General features: G+C 44.1%; 1 protein-coding gene across 2 annotated transcripts in view; it reads left to right on the top strand.

Moving 5' to 3' along the window:
• The first annotated feature begins 19,706 nt into the window (after positions 1-19,706).
• CTTNBP2NL (CTTNBP2 N-terminal like) overlaps positions 19,707-20,963 on the top strand; it is a 51,623-nt gene continuing 50,366 nt past the window's right edge. Inside the window, exon 1 of one of the 2 annotated variants that reach the window (XM_027536149.1) lies at positions 19,707-19,810. The gene's annotated coding sequence lies outside the window, so the exon portion shown is untranslated. The remainder of the gene's footprint in view (positions 19,811-20,963) is intronic. The other variant, XM_027536148.1, reaches the window with a different exon arrangement.

Here is a 20,963-nt window from a genome sequence, read left to right as displayed (position 1 = left end):
TTCAGACACTAGGGATCAGACAGCACAGGCAGTGGTCCTTAAGAGAGAGAAAGAAAAAACAAAATGAGCCCTATGATGTCCTCAGTCAGTGACAGGAGTGGGTTTCCAAGTTTTAGCGCTAGAAGGGGAAACCCAGACATACCCCAAAAGTCTCCCTCAATTTAGATTATGCTAAGAATCCAAGACGATCGATCGATGCAGCTAGAATTCACAAGGAAGAGCATCAGAGAGGAGGGCGCTGCACCCAAAGAGACTCCCAGAGATCTACAAACGGCCTCCCTCAAGTCTTTGGCCTGGTGCTGGTCAGTACATTCATATGAGGAAACTACTCAACGCTGAAGGAAAAGAAAGCACCTGAAAGGAGCGAGGGTGGGGACAGGCCTCAGGCTTCATCCCAAAACGAATGGAAAACTCCCTAATTTACAGGTCATCAGGTAGAACATCCACAAGCCTGTTGCTTCAGTTGTGGGCAGTATTAGCTGTGGATTAAAAACAGCTCTGGTCATGCCTATCAAAGCAAACCTAAAAAGGACCAAATAATTTCCAAAAAACTACATCACAGAATAAAACTCAATTATAGTTGTAGGAATACAAAAACATCCAGTATCCAACAAGGTAAAATACACAATGTCTGGAAGCCAATAAAAAATTATAAGATACAAATAAGCAGGAAAATTCAATCCATAATAAAGATTCATAAATAAAAATTCATCAGTGAAAACTGACATAGATGATAGAATTAGTAGACAAAGACATTACAATTGGTAAAACTATATTCCATATATTAAGGAAGGTAAAGGAAAGATTAAGCATATTAAGTGAAAGCATGAAATATATAAAAGACTCAAATAGAACTTCTAAAGATAAAAATGAAAATGATTGAGATGAATAACAGCATATTAGACACTGAAAAATTAAAGATTAGTGAACTTCAAGAAAGAGCAACAGAAAATTATACAAAATAAACACAAAAAGAAAATAGATTTTAAAAAACCGCCAGAGTATTAGTGAGACAACTTCAAATAACCTATTACATATGCAGTTGGACCCCAAAGGAAAAAAGACAAGACAAGTCAGAAAAAAAAATTGAAGAAATTATAACCAAAATTTTTCAAAAATTTATGAAAATAAGTCCACAGACTCAAAAATCTTAGTGAACCTCAAACACAAGAAACACGAATCTAAAACACTTCATAAAATTTCATCAAAGCATAAAGTGTGAAGGTATAAATTTAACAAAATATATGTAAAATTCATATATGGAAAACTAGAAAACATTATTGAGAGAAATTAAACACCTAAAGGATGGACTGAAAGGTACAATATCACTGTCAACTTTCCCCAAAATGATAGATTCAATATAATTCCAATAAAAATACCAGGAGGCTCTATTTTGTAGAAATTAATAAGTAATTTTAAATTTTATGTGAAGGTTCAAAGGATCTAAAATAGCCAAAACCATTACTTAAAAAGAAGTTGGAAGACTTAAATAACTTGGCTTGAAGATTTATTATAAGTATAAAAATCAAAATAATATGATATTAGCATTAAAATAGACAAATACACAAATGAAATAGACCAGAAGTAGACCCAAAGGATGGCCAAGAAGCACATAAGATATTCAATCATTAGTTATCAGAAAAGTACAAATTAAAACCACAGGTAGGTACTACTACACACTTAATAGAGTTGTTAAAAATTAAATATAGTAACAATACCAATTGTGGTAAGAGTATGGAGCATCTAGAAATCTCATATATTACTGATTAAAGAGTAAAATGATATAACCACTCAGGAAAGAAGTAGGTAATTTCTCTTAAACATACACTAGACACTTGACAGTGAAAACTATATATATATACAAGTGAAAAAAATATATATACATATATATATATACATTTTGTGTATATATATATATATATATATATATATATATATATATATTTACACACAAAAGCTTGTACACAAATATTCATAGCACTTCATTCATAATAGTCTCAAACTAGAAATAACTCAAATTTCCACCAGGAGGTGAGTGGAAAAACAAATGATGGTATATTCATACAGTGAAATTTTACTTTAGAAATAGACAGGAACAAGTTACTGCAGCAACACTGATGAAACAGGATACAAAAAAGTAGGTACTGGGACTTTCCTGGTGGTCCAGAGGCTAAGACTCCAGGCTTCCAAGGCAGGGGACTGGGGTTCGATCCCTGGTCAAGGAACTGGATCCCACAAACTACAACTAAAGATCACCCACATCATGGCAAATGAAATTAAAGATCCCTTATGCCACAACTAAGACTCAGCATAGCTAAATAAATAAAGAATTTTTAAATTTAAAAAAAAAATTTAAGCAGATACTGTGTGACTGCATTGAATGAAAGTCTAAAATAGGCAAAACTAATCTATGATAATAGAAACCAGACCAGTGGTCGCTTAGAACCGGGAGTGCAGGGGAATAACTGGGGAGGGACACAAGGGAATCTTAATAGCATGGAAATATTCGATATGCTGACTGGGGTAGAGGTCCCATGAGTGTTTACATTTGTCAAAATTTCACCAGAACTCTCTGTTGTTTGCTGACGTGGTAGCATCTGATGGTGGCATATATCTGGGAACTGTACATGCTAAATGAGTGCATTGGTCATATGTAAATTACACCTCAATAGGTAGTTTCTTTTTAAAAGGAAATAGAAAAACAAAATCTAACTAAATTCATCTCTCTCCTGATCCTCTGCTTACATTTCTGAATAGTCCTACTGAATCTTCTTTGTGAACTCTTCATTTGGTTTGCCTTTGAAATGCAGATTACCTCATGGCTCCATCCTCCGTTCCATGCACTTGTCTCTTATATAACCCTAGTTAGTTCCCTCACTGCTAATGGTATGCTGCTGCTGCTGCTGCTGCTGCTGCTGCTGCTGCGTCGCTTCAGTTGTGTCCAACTCTGTGCGACCCCATAGACGGCCTCCTACCAGGCTCCTCTGTCCCTGGGATTCTCCAGGCAAGAACACTGGAGTGGGTTGTCATTTCCTTTTCCAATGCCTGAAAGTGAAAAGTGAAAGTGAAGTTGCTCAGTCGTGTCCGCTAATGGTATAACTACCACTTATTTTATGATCATTCTCAAGTCTATATTTCTTGCACAGACTTCTCCCCAGGACCCCAGACAGGTATATCCAAATACTTAATAAAAAAACCTGTATCTTAAGCTCAACATGTCCAAAACTAAGATTGCTACACATAACCTCAAGACTGCCTTTTCAACTATATTCTTTTTTAATTTATTTTATTGACATATAGTTGATTTTACAATGTTGTGTTCTGCTGCATGCTAATTTTTTTCAGTTGTGTCCAACTCTTTGCGAACCTACGGACTATAGCCCACAAGGCTCCTCTATCAATGGGATTCTCCAGGCAAGAATACTGGAGTGGGTTGCTGTGCCCTCCTCCAGGGGAATCTTCTCGACCCAGGGATTGAACCCACGTCTCTTATGTCTCCTGCATTGGGAGGTGGGTTCTTGACCACTAGCGCCACCTGGGCAGTTCTACTATATTCTTCAAATAAGGTGATACACTGCTGGACACACAGTAAGCACTGAATATGCTGAATGAATGAAAGATGGAATTACTAACAGTCAAAAACTCCTTCAGATCTCCCTCTTCTCACACAACCAAGATGTTTTGCCTAATCCTGCCTTTCCCTCCCACTGGGAAGCTAGAAAGATATAACCTTCTTCTTGGCTGACTGTGAGACACTAAGCAAATTCTTATGCTCTCGGGGCCTCGTAGGCATTAAATATTAAAGGTATGCATTTGGAATCAGATAGAGGCAGATTCAAATCCCTGCCTACTGCTGATATATCTTTAGCATGTTCTTTGTATTCTTTGAATTTCACTTTCCTTATCCATGAAGGAGAAAGACTAATATCTATTTTGAGGTTGCTCCGAGTATTAAATGAAATGGAAGGTACCACTGCCTGGAACATAGAAAGTGTCACTAAATGTTAGCGCCTTCTCTTCCCACTCCCCACTACCACCTCCACTCGCACCCTAGAGGGAGAGGGAGGGAGACTGGAGGTGGCACACATTTCTGAATGGCACCTCCTCAGACTGACAGGCTGTATTTCAAGATAAGGAAAGATGTTCTCCCCTCCCCGCTTCCTCGAGCACCACAGTCACCAAGAGGACTGTGTGCCATTGGTACTCCAGGCAAATGCTCTCATCTGCAGAGGTGCTGTTATCTGATGATGCATCTGTCAGGGAAACTAGAAAAAGGAACACTGTGTTTAGAAAATATATTTTCCCCTCCCCAGGTAAGCAGAAGAAATAATGGAATTCAAATTGGAAAGACCATGAGATAAAACTCCTGCCCACCAGGTGTTTATCCCAGTTCATAAAAACAGCTACATCAAGGTAATAAAAAAATAAATAAAAACACCTCCCTGTAGGGGAAGCAAATGGAACCACATGCTTCTGAAACAGTTTGAGAGAAAACGGCAAACTCAGGGAGCAAACAGCAAATGCATGTCAAGCAGGGTCAGCGCAGAGTGCCTCACTCATAGACAAGGCTCTGGGAAAGGCTGCTGCTGCTGCTGCGGCTACTAAGTCGCTTCAGTCGTGTCCGACACTGTGCAACCCCACAGACAGCAGCCCACCAGGCTCCCCCGTCTCTGGGATTCTCCAGGCAAGAACACTGGAGTAGGTTGCCATTTCCTTCTCCAATGCAGGAAAGTGAAAAGTGAAAAGTGAAAGTGAAGTCGCTCAGTCGTGTCCGACTCTTAGCAACCCCATAGACTGCAGCCTACCAGGCTCCTCCATCCATGGGATTTTTCAGGCAAGAGTACTGGAGTGGGGTGCCATTGCCTTCTCCTGGACCCCCTCAAATCACACCAGCCATCAGGAGAACACATGGACCTTCTGTCAAGTCCACAGGCCTCAGTGGGATATGGGGAGGTTCTCTTTCACTCCTGCACCCCCACCCTATGAATTTCACTTCATTTCCGTTTCTTTAATGCTGCTCTACAAACTCTGTCCCCTAGGACACTGTCCCCCTCCTTCCTTTCCCTGTTGTCCCTGAAGATAAATACACAGGATTTTATGGTGGGAAGAGTTTGCTGATCACTAGAAGACAATGGACAGAGAGAAACAAAACCAACAAAAATGAAGACATTGTTTACTGACCTAATGAGCTCTTGTATGCAAGGTGACTAAACGTCCCTGTTTGCATAGGACAGTCCTGTTTACACTTGTCCTAATGTTATGATTAATAGTATCTTTTTTACTCTCAAAATTATCCATGTGTGGTCATATAGTAGAATAAGCTATTCTATTGATATGGTATTTACTCACTTTTTATCAAGCATATAAACATTAACTTATTTAACCCTGAAAGCAATTCTATGAGCTAAGAAACATTTTTAAAATAATGAAGCCAAGACATAGTGAGGTTGAGTAACTTGCCCAAGGTCGCACAGAGAGTCAGTGTCTGAGCCAGGATTTGAACCGAGGCAGTCTGGCTTCAATGTCCTTTTTCTGTTGTTGTTCTAGAGATGTTTGGCTTCTTTTACTTGTTTTTTAAAACAAAACTTTTTATTCTGTATTGTGGTATAGCCGATTAACAATGTTGTGGTAAATCCAGTGAACAGACTCAGCTACACATACAAATGCATCCTTTCTCCCCCAAACCCCTCCCAGCCAGGCTGGCATCAATGTCCTTGTTCTTAACCACAATAGTAGGCAAGCTATGACAAAGCTTTAAGAAATCACTTGCTCTTTCATTTGATAAATATTATTCATGCCCACTATGTGCAGACACTGTGTGACGAACTACAAATACCCCATGAACCAGGAAGAGTCCCTGCTTTCAAGGAACTTTCAGTAATGGGAGACACAGATACAAGTAAAAGGATGGGAGTACAGAGTGTATTGTGTATTGAGAACAAATAGAGTGGGGTAGGGGGCGTGGTACATGGCATCTAAATCTGGCCTTAAAAGATCACAGAAAGCTTCCTGGAGGAAGTGACATCTGAGAAGAGTCCTAAAGAAAGAGTAGTTAGCCGGACTGGAAGAAGCAAGAAAAGGCAGTGCAGGCAGAATAGCACAGCAAAAGGTCCTGCGGCCAAAGAGATCGTGATGAAGTAAGGGAATTCAAGTAGTTCAACAGAGGTCTAATGCTGCCTGGTGCCAGGGCAGCAGCAAAAGTTGGAGCTGAAAATGCAAGTAAGCAGAGGCTGGACCAAGAAGGGATGTCATGCTCACATTTGCACTTTATCGTGAAGGTAATGGGAAACTCGTGACTTTTTAGGAACTCAAGCAGCGGTGGTTTACTCACTCAGCCATGTCCGACTCTTACCACCCCATAGACTGTAGCCCACCAGGTTCCTCTGTCCATGGGATTTCCCAGGCGAGAATACTAGAGGAACTTAAGCAGAGAAGTGACCTGTTCAAATTTTCACTTTAGAAAAAAATCACTATGGTTGCCAGGTAGAAACGAATTGAAGGGGGAAGAGCCAGAGCAGACACAGGAAACCCAGACAGAAGGCTGTTTCCAGGATCCATAGCAGAGGTGAAGGCATCTTGAACTAAGGTAGTGATAGGAAATGTGGAGAGACAGGGTGGATTAGGGAAGCAGAACAGACAACACTTCATGGTTAGGAGGATGAGGTGACTGGGAGGAAGGGAGGGTGAATGCCATGGAGATCACCTATCCTATCTGAGTCTGGAGCTTGAGTCATGCATTTATTTGAGGCTCATCCAAGTAGGATGGTAACTGAACCATCAGATTAGATGGCTCACCCAGGGCAGTGTATAAAGTGGGAAGAGAAAGAAATGGCCATAAGAAGAATGGGAAGGAGAGGCAGGAAACCAATGAAGAAAGGATGATGTCATCATAGACACCAAGGGAAGGAGAACAGTGTCTGCAGGGAGCACAGTTAGGGCCCAGACACAGCCATATGGTTTGTCAACAAGATGGTCATTGGAAACCCTAGGGGAACAGCTGCACAGTGAGGCAGGAGTGAGACTATAATGATTGACGGCAGGACGGAAGGTGAGGATGGGTCTCAAAAAGCCTGGCATCAAAGGAAAGCAGAGAGTGGGGGAGGTGGGAGTGGGGTCAGGTCCGGGATCAGACACCCAACTCCCTGCTTTCTTGCTGAGTCCGCTCCCTCCCTAATCCTGCCCGCCAGTTCTGCTGATAAATACTAGAGGAGAGGACTTCCCTGGTGGTCCAATGATTAAGAATCCACCTGCCAATGCAGGGGACCCAGGTTCGATCCCTGGCCTGGGAAGATTCCACATGTGGTGGGGCAGTCAACCCCATGCACTGCAGCTACTGAAGCCCACACGCTCTAGAGCCCACGTTCTGCAACAAGAGAAGCCGCCACAACGAGAAGCTCACACACCATAACTGGAGAGTATCCCCCACTCCATTCCTAATGGCATTTTCTGCTCAACTGGCAGCGATCAGGGCAGAACTAGCATTCATCTCCATTAGCATCCATGTAGGAGACCATCTGTCTCAAGTGGATTATTAATATTCCTGAGACCACCCAAATGGGTCAATGAGTCCCTTTTGGATATTTCCTCAACATCAAGATCATTTATTTGATTAACTCCCAGGCCCAGGCACTGTTTCCAGGAATTGAGGATCAAAAAGTGAGTAAATCATTTTACTCACTGGGTAATCATCCTAAGTGGACTTTTCAAGAGGTTCACCTGAAGTTTCTGGGCTTTCCAGGTACCTCCAAGGGTATGAACCTAGGTTTCCCCTAAGAGGGTTTGCAGTGGGTTGAAATAGGTCATCAGTTCAGTTCAGTTCAGTTCAGTCATTCAGTCGTGTCTGACTCTTTGCAACCCCATGAATCACAGCATGCCAGGCCTCCCTGTCCATCACCAACTCCCGGAGTTCACTCAGACTTACGTCCATCGAGTCAGTGATGCCATCCAGCCATCTCATCCTCTGTCTTCCCCTTCTCCTCCTGCCCCCAATCCCTCCCAGCATCAGAGTCTTTCCAGTGAGTCAACTCTTTGCATGAGGTGGCCAAAGTACTGGAGTTTCAGCTTTAGCATCAGTCCTTCCAAAGAAATCCCAGGGCTGATCTCCTTCAGAATGGACTGGTTGGATCTCCTTGTAGTCCAAGGGACTCTCAAGAGTCTTCCCCAACACCACAGTTCAAAAGCATCAATTCTTCGGCACTCAGCTTTCTTCACAGTCCAACTCTCACATCCATACATGACCACTGGAAAAACCATAGGCTTGACTAGATGGACCTTTGTTGGCAAAGTAATGTCTCTGCTTTTGAATATGCTATCTAGGTTGGTCATAACTTTCCTTCCAAGGAGTAAGCGTCTTTTAATTTCATGGCTGAAATCACCATCTGCAGTGATTTTGGAACCCAAAACAATAAAGTCTGACACTGTTTCCACTGTTTCCCCATCTATTTCCCATGAAGTGATGGGACCAGATGCCATGATCTTCGTTTTCTGAATGTTGAGTTTTAAGCCAACTTTTTCACTCTCCTCTTTCACCTTCATCAAGAGGCTTTTTAGTTCCTCTTCACTTTCTGCCATAAGGGTAGTGTCATCTGCACATCTGAGGTTATTGATATTTCTCCTGGCAATCTTGATTCCAGCTTGTGCTTCTTCCAGCCCAGCGTTTCTCATGATGTACTCTGCATATAAGTTAAATGTCATAAAAGCCTTTACTTCCCACCAAGGAACTCAGGATTATTACCACAATTGGACACTAGGAGAAATTGATTTATAGAGCACTTTTTATAAACAGTGCACTTTCATTTATTCATTCAATCAATAAACATTCATAGAACACACCTACTGTGTACCAGGTACTGTGTTGAGATATCGGAGATGAGAATCATGAGCAAAATAGATGTGAGCTCTGTCCTCATGGAGCATACAAAAGGCTTGTGAAAAGCCACACTAATCAAAATAACTGCTCAAGTGTATAATTATAAATCATAACACATGCTGGAAGGCAAAACATTAGAACTTACTCACTCTGTTGGGCTAAGGAAACTTTCCTGATAAGGTGGCATTGGGATAAGGTCTGAGGATGTATAGCCTTTAGGTAGAGGGTTGAAAAACAGCCCAAGAACACACAGTAACATTAGCAGAGACTCTGAGGAACAGAAAAGCAGCCACCATTGGAGAAAAAAAAGTTAACTCTGACACCTGTTAAAATGGTAGAGGAGACTTCCCTCAGGACTACTAGAAAAGTGTCAAGACTATGGCAATAGGGAAGAGAGATCAGTTTCAACTCCAAAATCAAATGGAGGATAAGGGATTTATAGCCCCAAAGCAGAGTGAGCGACTCAGTGGATGGAAAATCACTAAGAGGAGACATCAAGGATGGGGGATTCTCACTAAACTGACTTAACAGGATTCCTGCTGAAGGCAGGCCAAGGACTAAAGATCAAAGGTGAAGGATGAAGCATTTCATCAGATATGAAGGATATGGACTCACTTAGCAGGATTCTTGCTAAAACTGGGCTGTGCAGGCCCAGCAAGGCCAGAGGGTGAGAGTGAGTGACCAACGTCAAGACCTAAACTAAAGCCTGACTAAAGTTTGATCAAGGAGAGTCTTTGTCCCCAGTTGTCCAGGGCATAGAGAGGAGAGTAGCACTAGACGATTCTGGAGAGAGAAGCAGGAGCCAAGTAATGTGGGTTTTGTGAACAGAGCTATCCCAAGACCACTGAATAGTTTTCATTGAGAGGAAGTTTTGTGACATGATCAGATTGTGTTTTCTTAAGATCTGCACAGCATGCTGTGTGGAGAATGGACCGGAAGGAGCAAGAATGAAGGCTAGAAGACCACTTAGAAGGCTGCCACTGCCCTGAAGAAATGAAGTAATGGACAGACCAAGATGGTGATGGAGGTAGGAATAGAAGTTATGAAGTTAAAGTATTCAGGAGGAAAAATTGACAGGTCTTAAAAAAAATTGACAGGTCTTGGTGATAGATAGGTGGCAAGGAGAAAAATTATCAATAAAACTCCCATTATGTGGCTTCTTCTTTACTACAACCCTGTGAAACACAATATTATTTCTCAACTTATAATAAGGGATTTGAAACTCAGAGTAGTTAATGACATGCCCAGGTCACACAGCTAGTACGTCTGGCTCTCAAGTTACTCACTTTCCGCAGTGCTACCCAGGAGTCAAGCAGCTGTTCCTTGTGGAAGGTTCTACTCCCTTTTGTGCCTTTGAAAGCTACACCTAGTTAGTACCTCGAGCACTATACTTCACTCACAACATGCCCTGTTTGCCTAAGCAGTAGGAAAATAAATGAAATATTATCACAGAAGCTGCTGCAGTTTGAATCAGCTGACCTCCAAGGACAGTACAAATAGATTCCTCTGTTAGAGAAAATATCTTCATGGGCTTATCTGACTATGAAAATTGAGGGTCCCCTGGATAGAACTGAGATGAGAAAGGCTTGCAGTAAGTAATTAAATCGCTCTGCATAACAAAGAAGAATTTTACAGCAGGTAGCTTGGCCATCACTGTAACCTTAGCATCTGGCATACCAGAGCCAGTGTACATTTTTGTTGAAACTCCAGGGTTAGGGCCCAGCAGTCTGTGATTTATAAGACTCTCAGGTATTTCTGATATACCTTCAAATCTGAGAACCTCAAATCCTTAAAAACCTTTTTAACACTGCCCATGCCATACAAGGCCCCCAATCCTCAGTGAACAGCTGCTGCACACAACAATCTTTTGTTAGTGACGCTTTGGGCAACAAAGGACAGCCATTCCGAACCTTCTGACAATGACCAGCAGCAAGGAAAGTCCAGGCCAAGGTTAGAGAATCAGCTGCAGCTCAAGAGGTCCCAAGGGCAAATGCAAGACAAATGCTCAAATGTGTAATAAACACTATTTGCTTCCCAAATATTCATCCCCATTTTTTTGGTAATAAATGGATGAATGAATGCATTTTCACCTGTGGTTATAGCTTTCCCTGCCACTTAATGCATGGTTCTGTACAGAGCACATCTAGCCAATCAAAGCAGCACATGCCCTGCCCACAATGATTGGATTCAGACTTGAATACATGGTCTAAGCAGAATCAAGAAGACAGAGTGGGACTTTTCTCAGACTTCTGAGGACAAAGGAGATGCTCTTTCCTATTGAATATGACTGGATATGGAATATCCATATGGAATTCCTATGTTTATTGCCAGTTGAGGAAAAAAGCATGTCTGAAAACAGAACCAACTCTACAAAAGTAAAGTTGAAAACTCCCGAGAGAGCAGCCTGGTTCTGGTAACACTTTTGAGGAGCCAGATCAAGCCTCATGTGAAGGCAGTCTAATTCGGATGTTTTTATCACATGAGCCAATAAAAACTACCTTTGCTAGTTTGGATGGAATGTCTGTCCTTCACATCTGGAGGAGTCCTGATTATGATGTAATACAGAGGGGTGAGTTATTTTATTTGGAAAGTGTAGCGAAAGAAAGAAGGAGAACTTGAGTCAAGACTGTGAGTACCCTGAGGTCTGGAATTGTGTGTTATTTCATGCGGTAATGATAATAGGTACTCAAGGATAGTTTTAAAAATAAAGGGGGGACAAGAGGAAGGCAGGGTGGCAAAAAGAAAAGGAGATGAGAAATGGACAGACTCCTCCCAATGGTGCAGGTACCCTGGGTCTCCTGGTTACTTTTTTCAGGGCAGACTAGACCCTGCTAGGGACCAGCAGACGTCATGAAGCAAGAAATAGGGGCATAGAAGCTTCTAGCACCAGGTTCCTCCAAAGGGCTCCTCTAGGAAATTGCCTAGAAATGATGGTGCAGGTCATTACTTTTCCTACACATATTTCTCCCTTTTCTAAGCAACAGGAACCTATTCAGCCAACTCCGTGGTGCCTCAGCTGAAATAACAGACGAAAGGGAATGTGTAATTGGCTTTCATCAGATTGAAACCAGAGAGAAGCCCGGCTGAGCCGAAGCTCTGTTTATAGCGTAGCACAGAAATTATTTACTGCTTAATGTCAGGCCATGTGTGAGGAAGAAGGGGGAACAAGGGGGAAAGGAAAGAAGACCAGCCTTCCAGCCAGCTTCAGTCCCTCTGGCAAGGCTACTCAGTGCAGTGCTTTGTCTGAGGAGCCAGAAGAGACAGAAGGGAGTCTGGCCCCAAACTATTAGGGAAGAAGTCACCTGGGGTAGAGGAGAAACAGGAAGGGAGACAGAAAAGGGAGCATTTGAAAGAGAGGGGGAAAAGTTAACTGTTAATGAAATAAGTCAACTTACCAATAAAAAACAGTAGCCAGCTGATAGCTCCTGCCCCTGCCCCCATGAGTCTGCATGAACACTTGGAAATAGCAACCAAAACATGAATCTCATCATACGTAACATCAACTCATCATCAGGTATGTGCTTCTCAATTATCATTTAATAATTTAAAAGATTAGAATGAAAATGAAAACTTGAGATTCATCCAAAGGGAGATACAGTATTCTTCCAGGGACCTATGACTAACCTGTACTTTGGGGGTGAAGGGAGGGGTTTAAATTGACTCAAATCTTTGGGAACTTTGCTGGGTGATTTGGGAACTCCATGATTTTTCTCATCTTTTCCAGGAATTTTCTATCTGAGCTAGACTGTACCCCATTTACCTTCCCTTTTTACCCCCCAGTGAGCTGTGTGTACCCCATCCGGGCCCATCAGCTTTAGGGGAACATGTGAATTCCACAGAGGATGAGGGAGACAGGACTCAGGGTCCTCTGGGTACTCTTCCCAAGGCCCCTAACAGCAATACTGTTGTGTGGTTCCCAGGGAACTGCCCTGTTACGTGTCTCTCCAAGCAAACTGTCCTAGAATCCCATGGCCTACGGCCTTGGATTTTTCATTGCCATCCTATGTCAGGAGCCTATCTATGGATTTGGAGATCCGAAAACCCCACATGGCCCTAGTTTCCTGGTCCTGGGGAAGGGCTGCGAGGCAGTGCCAGTAATGGGAAGAACAGTGCATCACACGGTGCTGGGCTCAGTCCACCTCGACCACCCACAGCTCCATGAGGCAACGGTGGAATGGAAACAGCTGAAACTGAAGACCGGAGGCCCTACTCTTTGATCTCAGGCAAGCCTCTCAGTGACCCCTTTCTTAAACTACCTAAATCTCAGTGATCTCATCAGTAAGTTATTATGATTATTTTTTCTTTTAAGATTTGCTGGGAGGATGAAAAGAAATAATGTGCCTGGTGTGAAGTAGGCACTAAATAACTGATCGATGTCATTATCATCATATTGTTACGTGACCTTTGGCAAGACACTTAACCTCCCTGAACTTGCTTTCTTTCTCTTTTTTAAGATTAATTTATTTTTTGGCTGTGTCCGGTCTTAGTTGCAGCATTTGGGCTCTTGTTGCGGCGCTCAGACTCCGTAGTTGTGGCATGGGCTTAGTTGCCCCATGTCATGTGTGTGGGCTCTTGGTTCCCTGACCAGGGATCAAACCTGTGTCCCCTGTGTTGGAAGGTGGATTCTTAACCACTGGACCACCAAGGAAGTCCCTGAACTTGCTCTCAGGAGAAACATGAGAAGTAATAATAATTATCTCCTAAGGATTGGGGTCAGGAGGAGAAGGGGACGACAGAGGATGAGATGGCTGGATGGCATCACCGACTCGATGGACGTGAGTTTGAGTGAACTCCGGCAGTTGGTGATGGACAGGGAGGCCTGGCGTGCTGCGATTCACGGGGTCGCAAAGAGTCGGAGACGACTGAGCGACTGAACTGAACTGAACTGAAGATGATCACAAAGGAAATGATCACAAAGGAATAGATGGATTATATATGTAAGGATTACAAGGATGATACATGTAATATATGTAAAGCACCCGGTACCGTGCCTGGTACATAGGAGACCCACAATGTTAGATTCCTTTTTCTTTCCCAACCTCCCTCTGTGAAGTCCAAGGTAAGAGTTTCCTGGCTCTCTCATGGTCAAGCTGGCCCCAACACTTAGCTAAAAACAAGAAGAATCTGTCCCTAAAGGGGGTTCTTCCCAACTGCTGGCCCTTGGAGCCCCGCACCTGCTGTGCTCTCAGCTCACACCCTCAAAAGGAAAAACCGTCGAGTGAGAGGCGCTCCGCGGAGTGCTCTGGGGCAGCCAAGAGGGGAGCCGACAACTGCAGGACTCGTCGCTCAGCACTAGGGGGAGCAATAAGATCGAGAACACAGTGAGGGCCACACCCAGAACCTTCTCAGCTTCCCCTGTGCTGTAGTAGGTCGGGTGATCCGAAGTGGAAGAGAACCTTGAGGACTACTCAGAAAGGCCTTCGTGGGAACAAGTAATGGGAGAAAATGTAGGGAGTCATGGAGACAGCACACCAGCCTTCCCACTTAAGTCTGGTCCCGGCAGAAAGAAGTCTCTCAGGCTTCTATACTGCAACCTCAGGATCCCCTCCTGGAGAAGCCAGGTGGGGGCTCTTAAGGAACCAGCCAGTAGGAACAGACAAGCCAGGTCACTTTTCCCAGTCACTCCAACTTTCACATCTAGCTCACCCAGCATCTTAGTAAGTCTCAGTGGGTCACAGCTAGAAGGAGTCTTATAGAGCCCCAGATGGTCAAACAATCCCTAGATGTTCGCTGCAGGGCTGGGGCCCAGAGAGGAGAAAGATCTCCAGCAAGATCTCCAAATACTTTATCATCCCTCATGCTGCTGCTGCTGCTAAGTCGCTTCAGTCGTGTCCGACTCTGTGCGACCCCATAGACGGCAGCCCACCAGGCTCCCCCATCCCTGGGATTCTCCAGGCAAGAACACTGGAGTGGGTTGCCATTTCCTTCTCCAATGCATGAAAGTGAAAAGTGAAAGTGAAGTCGCTCAGTTGTGTCCGACTCTTAGCGACCCCATGGACTGCAGCCCACCAGGCTCCTCCATCCATGGGACTTTCCAGGCAAGAGTACTGGAGTGGGGGGCCATTGCCTTCTCCGATCATCCCTCATAGAATTTACCAAATACTTTCATGCCCACTTGAAGGAACTATTATTCCATTTAAGAAATGAGGAAACTGAGGCTCAGGTAAGTGCCGATAGCTCGCCTCTTCCCTACTGTTTTCATTTGCCACCCCACTGTTCTCTTCTCTCTTGCCTTTCCCAGAAGATTGCTATTCAGCTCCAAGTATTCCAGAAATCAAATTTTAAAATATTCGTTGCATTCCCTGTCTTCCTAACCCATCTCATATGATGGAGAGATGATAGAGCATAGTAATTATGAGGGTGGACTTAGGAGTCAGATCTGAGTAAATATTCCATGTTCATCTCTTATGAATTCCATGACCATGGACCTCTTTGTACCTCAATTTCCTTATCTGTAAAATAGGAAAATATTCACATCTCGCTCCTGGAATTCTTTTAAGGCTTAAATGAAATGTACTCTGAAGCAATTTCATAGTGCCTTTCATATAGTAAAGGCTTGAGAAATGCTTCTAGCATATATATAATATATATAATATCATATAATTATAGAACTGAAATGATCTTTAGGAATTAGGTCACTAATTTCATGCTATTACCAGTGAAGCTAAATGCAGTTAAGTAGGGGGTGTTACTTTGTGAAGTAGTTTTGCACACAGGTTTGAATGTTTCCCATCCCACCCCCCCAATCCTCAGATTGTGAACTTTCTTTGAAATGAGATATTTGCAGATGTAATGAGCTAAGATGAGGTCATACTAGATTAGGGTGAGTTCTAAATCCAGTATGACTGTTATCCTTAGAAGAAGAGAAGACAGATAGAGATATTAAGTGACAGAGGGGGAAATGCCATGTGAAGACAGAAGCAGAGAATAACGCAATTCAGCTACAAGCCAAGGATTGCCAGGAACCCTCATAAGCTAGGAGAGCAGTGTGACCCTCCATAAGCCCACTCCCACCAACACCCCTCACCAAGGAACCAACTTTGTCAAAACCTTAGTTTCAGACTCCTAGCCTCCTGACTGAGAGAGAATACATCTCTGTTATTTTAAATCACCCCGTTTAAGGTCAGTTGTTACAGCAGCCCTAAGAAACTACAGTTTGTGACAGGGAGAACTCCAGCAGAACTCACCAATTTTTCTTTTACATTTCCAGTCTAGCCCTCTTTTACTCTATCATTGCCTCCCCCAAACCAGCAATAAACATTCATGGTACACCTACCTAGGAAGTTTACTTGTTTGGAGAAAAATTAACACACACTATAATCTTTAGTGCTTCTTACTAAATTGTTACCTGACATACAGTAGGCATTTAATAAATACTACTGGCAAGTTGATACAATAATAGATATAAAAATGGTATGTTATGTTATGCCACTTTAGGAAATTATTACAAACCCACTTTCTACCTCTTTGTACACCTGTGTGCCAGACTCTAAATTTATTTACACATTTTATACATTTGAAGAATCATTGAACTTCAAATTCACAGGCTCTGGCCATACACTAGCTCCAGGGGCGACGAATTAAAAGGATAATAATCTGAATACCCTCAGGACTCAATCCTACCAGGCAGGGATGATCTCATTCTTGCTGGGTCCTCCCACACTCACTGAGGAAAGTCAGCAGGAGCTCAGAAAATCTGGGGAGCCGCCAGTTGCTATGAAGGAAGGAGGTGCCAGGTCAGCCTGGGAGTAGAATGGGTAGTGGTGGGTTAACAAAGGGAAGGAGAGGAGGAGGGGCGAGCTGATTCACTGGGACAACTCTTGGTGACTCAGAAGCCAGCAGAAAATAGCCTGTTCTGCATCTGCCTCACTGTCGGGCAATGAGGCACTTCCTCATTGCACACCCATAAGGCAGGGCAAAAGGGCGGAGAAGGAAATGGAATTTTTCAAATTCGTGGGCCTAGTCCAGCACTTAAACTCTGTTTTCAACCATTCCAGACAGTTTGTTTCAAGTGAAGTCAGTATTTGTTGAACATCTACTATGTCCCTGGCCCTTCATCTTGCCTTTCAGAACACAGGGAATGATGTCTTTCTTAAGTTCTGTATTTCCTATTTGTTACTTCAGAAGCATCTGAGCTGCTGTTGAGCCCTTCAGTACAGTCCTCTTGTCCTTCAAATATACATACAGAGGACATTCTCAAGCCAGCAGTCAATAGAGGGAGACATGGAGCCCATTTCTGTTTCTAATGCCAGTTGGAGGTCATCCAGACCCACTCTCTGAACCGGCTCTGCTCCTGAAAGCCAAGTGTATAGGGAGCAGAATATAGCACAGAGTTGGAATCCACATCCTTGTTGGAAGTTCGTTGTTTTCCATTTACTAGTTCTATGGCTTTACTTGATTTCTCTGAATTTCTCTCTTCTCTGTAAAATAGGCACCAATGGTCTATCTTACTGGTTAGGAAAGATTTTACATTTGTGTGCGTGTGTGTGCGTGCCTGCTCAGTTGTGTTCAACTCTTTGCAACCCCATGGACTGTAGCCCACCAGGCTTCTCTGTGCGTGAAATTCTCCAGGCAAGAATACTGGAGTGGTTAGCTGTTCCTTTTTCCAGGGGATCTTCCTGACCCAGGGATTAAATTCGTGTCTCCTGTGTGAAGATTAAATATCATTATATGAAAATAACTTGCAGGAATGGCAACCTAGACAGCATATTAAAATCAGAGACATTAGTTTACCAACAAAGGTCCATCTAGTCAAAGCTATGGTCTTATCCAGTAGTCATGTATGGGTGTGAGAGTTGAACTATAAAGACAGCTGAGTACCGAATAATTGATGCTTTTGAACTGTGGTGTTGGAGAAGACAATTGAGAGTCCCTTGGACTGCAAGAAGATCCAACCAGTCCATCCTAAAGGAAATCAGTCCTGAATATTCATTGGAAGGACTGATGCTGAAGCTGAAACTCCAATACTTTGGCTACCTGATACGAACTACTGACTCATTTGAAAAGACCCTGATGCTGGGAAAGAGTGAAGGCAGGAGGAGAAGGGGATGACAGAAGATGAGATGGTTGGATGTCATCACCAACTCGATGGACATGTGTTTGAGAGGCTTCAGGAGTTGGTGATGGACAGGGATGCCTGGCATGCTGCAGTCCATGGGGTCGCAAAGAGTGGGACACAACTGAATGACTGAACTGAATGGCATTAATAGGGCTTCCCAGGTGGCTCAGTGGTAAAGAATCCACCTGCCAATGCAAGAGACATGGGTTTGATCTTTGGGTCGGGAAGATCCCCTGGAGGAGGAAATGGCAACACAATCCAGCATTCTTGCCAGGAAAATCCCATGGACAGAGGAGCCTGGTGGCTACAATCCATGCAGTTACAAAAGCGTCAGACCTGTCTGAGCACTTATGCAACAAAATGGCATTAATACTGGTTTCCTTCCTTCGAACTTCCCTATGTTTGCAGACTGACTACATCCCTCCACCTGACTGCAAACTTCATGTGGACAGAGCTGGATCTGTCTTGAGACAGTCTGCCTAGGTGAGTAGGAGGCCCCAGTACTGCTTTGCTTAATAATAATTGTTAATATTAGAAATAATATATTGAAATTAATTCATATTACTTATGCATTATAAATAATTGTAAGCATGTATTATATTTTATTTAAAGCAATGTGATTATTATTCTTTTAACCAGTTGAACTGGAATCTGTGAACGGGGAAAAGAAAGCCAGAAACTTTGACCTCAGGAAGGGATGCACCCTCTCCCTTCTCTGGGTTATTTGGTGCTGGAGGGCTTGCTGTGGGGCTTCCCAGGTGGCTCAGCGGTAAAGAATCCACCTGCAATGCAGGAGATGCGGGTTCGATCTCTGGATCAGGAAGATGCCCTGGAGAAGGAAATGGCAACCCACTCCAGTATTCTTGCCTGGAAAAGGCCATGGACAAAAAAGCCTGGCGGGCCCATTGAGTCACAAAAGAGTCGGACATGACTTAGCGACCAAACAAGGGCTTGCTGCCACCAGCGAGATCTGCATTCCTATGTTCACGAGGGACAGACATTCCTTGCATCGTCTACTGTCCTTTGTCCCAGCAGTGCTGCGGCAGCCTACAGTACAATGGGGCCAGAGACACAAAAATTCTCATTTGGAAAACAGCGTAGAAAACATTGACACACAGAAATTTTATTCATTCGATTTCTACCTGGAAAGCAAGTCGGGTTGGAAAGCTACCCGGCGACTCCACTCCAGGGGTTCCAGGGGCTCCAGAAGTTACTATTCTCTTCCAAATATAATGTGAAAAGAGGGGGTCTCTGGGTTTTTCATCTTTGCTCCCTTGTCTCTAGCACACGCTTTGTCCCCCTCCCCCCCGCCAAAAAAAAAGTGGGGGGTTGGGGGGGGGGGGAGAGCAGGCAAGCCACGTTACCAGGTTTTCAACAACAGGTTTTCTAAACACCAGAGCGCACTTCATTTATTAACATTTTAGATGAAACGTTAATGCGCCCCGTCAGTCAGGACACCCGAAACCCATTCTTGAGCTTCCCGTACCACGAGGGTACACACACGAAGCACTCGCCACCATCTGGTCCAGAAAGCCCATAGAAGGTGGAAAGTTGCAGAATCCGAGCCCGGAGGGGCGCAAGCCCATCCCTGAGCCCGGGCAGGAGGACTGCGCTTCCTCCCGGAAGTGACGAGAGCTCAATCCCAGCTTGGCTCTCCCCAAACAAAAGGGATCTTGGGGCCCCGGGAGGAGCCTAAATGACATTGGAGAAGCCCCTCCTCCAGCCGGCGCGGATTGGTGTCGGGGCTGGAGAGGCGAGGAGGCCATTGGCTCTGCCGAATGCCAGTGCCCCCGCCTGGCTGTTGAGGGGCGGGGCCTCGAGGGGCTGTGGATGGAGAGGGTGGCGGAGGCGGCAGGGAGAGGAACCTTGAACGCCGGGAAAAGGTAGGAGCCGTTGGTGCCGGGGCTTGGCGGCGGCTGGGAGGCCAGGTTCTCGAAAGAAAAACAGGGGTAAAACCACCGGTGTCCTCCCGCCATCGTCCCAACTGCCACTCGCGCCCATCCCATGAGGGGGCGGGGCCGTCTCCTCTACCTCCCGGTATTCCCTGAGGAGGCGGCTCCTCATCCTTCGAGGGTGCTTGCAGCTACTTATTGTCCCCCGTCAATCCTAGCTTCCCAGAAGGGGCTGATTTCCTGATACCCCTCATTTAAAAGGCCCCTCACCTAGCCCCTCAACCTTGGGAGAAGGCGTACAGGTTCCCATTCTTTCGACTGCCGCCCCCACCCCCATTTTGTACCCCTAGGAGGCCAGACATCTCTTCCAACACCTGTCCTTGCTCGCAAGGGAGGGACCAGAGGTAATTTCATCCATAAGATAAAAATCAGTGTTTCAAAAAGAAGAGAGATGGGACGATGCAAAAATCAAAGACCCAACCTAGACAGCCAGCTCCACGGACGAATCGGCTTTCCCCAACTTGGGTTCCTCCCATCCCCCATTCTGTGTTCCTGAGCCTTCCCCCTGAATTCTCTATTCTCCTATTGAGCTGGGGGCGGCGGGGGCGGGGAGGCGGTATCGAGAGTTCCTCTACTTAGGGACTTTTTGAGTCTGGAGGAGGAGAAATAGTAACCTTCCCGACCCCGCTTTGTACCTTTACTCTATTGCTTGAAAGAGAACCCAACCTCTGAGGATTTTTTTTTTTTAGGCTTGAGTTGCGTTTCATTTTTGCTTTCCATTCTATTTCTTCCTGAAAATTTGATGAAAAATCGCCTTTTTCATCAAATTTTCAGGAAGAAATGAGCGTGTTGTATATCTACAGAGTTGTCGTTGTGGGTTGGAATGCAGTGTATATTGTTGGACTGTCCATAACAGCATGCTTTCAAGTGAAGCAGTACAGATAACTAAATAAAGAGCTTTAGATTAGGAATGAGTGACTTCCAGTCTAGGTGGGCTGGTCTGTTGCTCAGGGAGATTGCAGTTAACCTTGAAGGTGTAGTTCTTTTGAAACAAAAGGCAGGAAGTGTTTGAAGAAAATTCAGGTTCAGTGGTCTAGGTTTATGATTAATCTGGTCAGGTAGCCTTTGGTTACTCTCTAGCCCC

Source organism: Bos indicus x Bos taurus, chromosome 3, assembly GCF_003369695.1.
Source record: "Bos indicus x Bos taurus breed Angus x Brahman F1 hybrid chromosome 3, Bos_hybrid_MaternalHap_v2.0, whole genome shotgun sequence".
NCBI lineage: Eukaryota > Metazoa > Chordata > Mammalia > Artiodactyla > Bovidae > Bos > Bos indicus x Bos taurus.
Note: the sequence above shows the minus strand (reverse complement) of the source record. Positions and strands in the feature narration are given on the sequence as shown.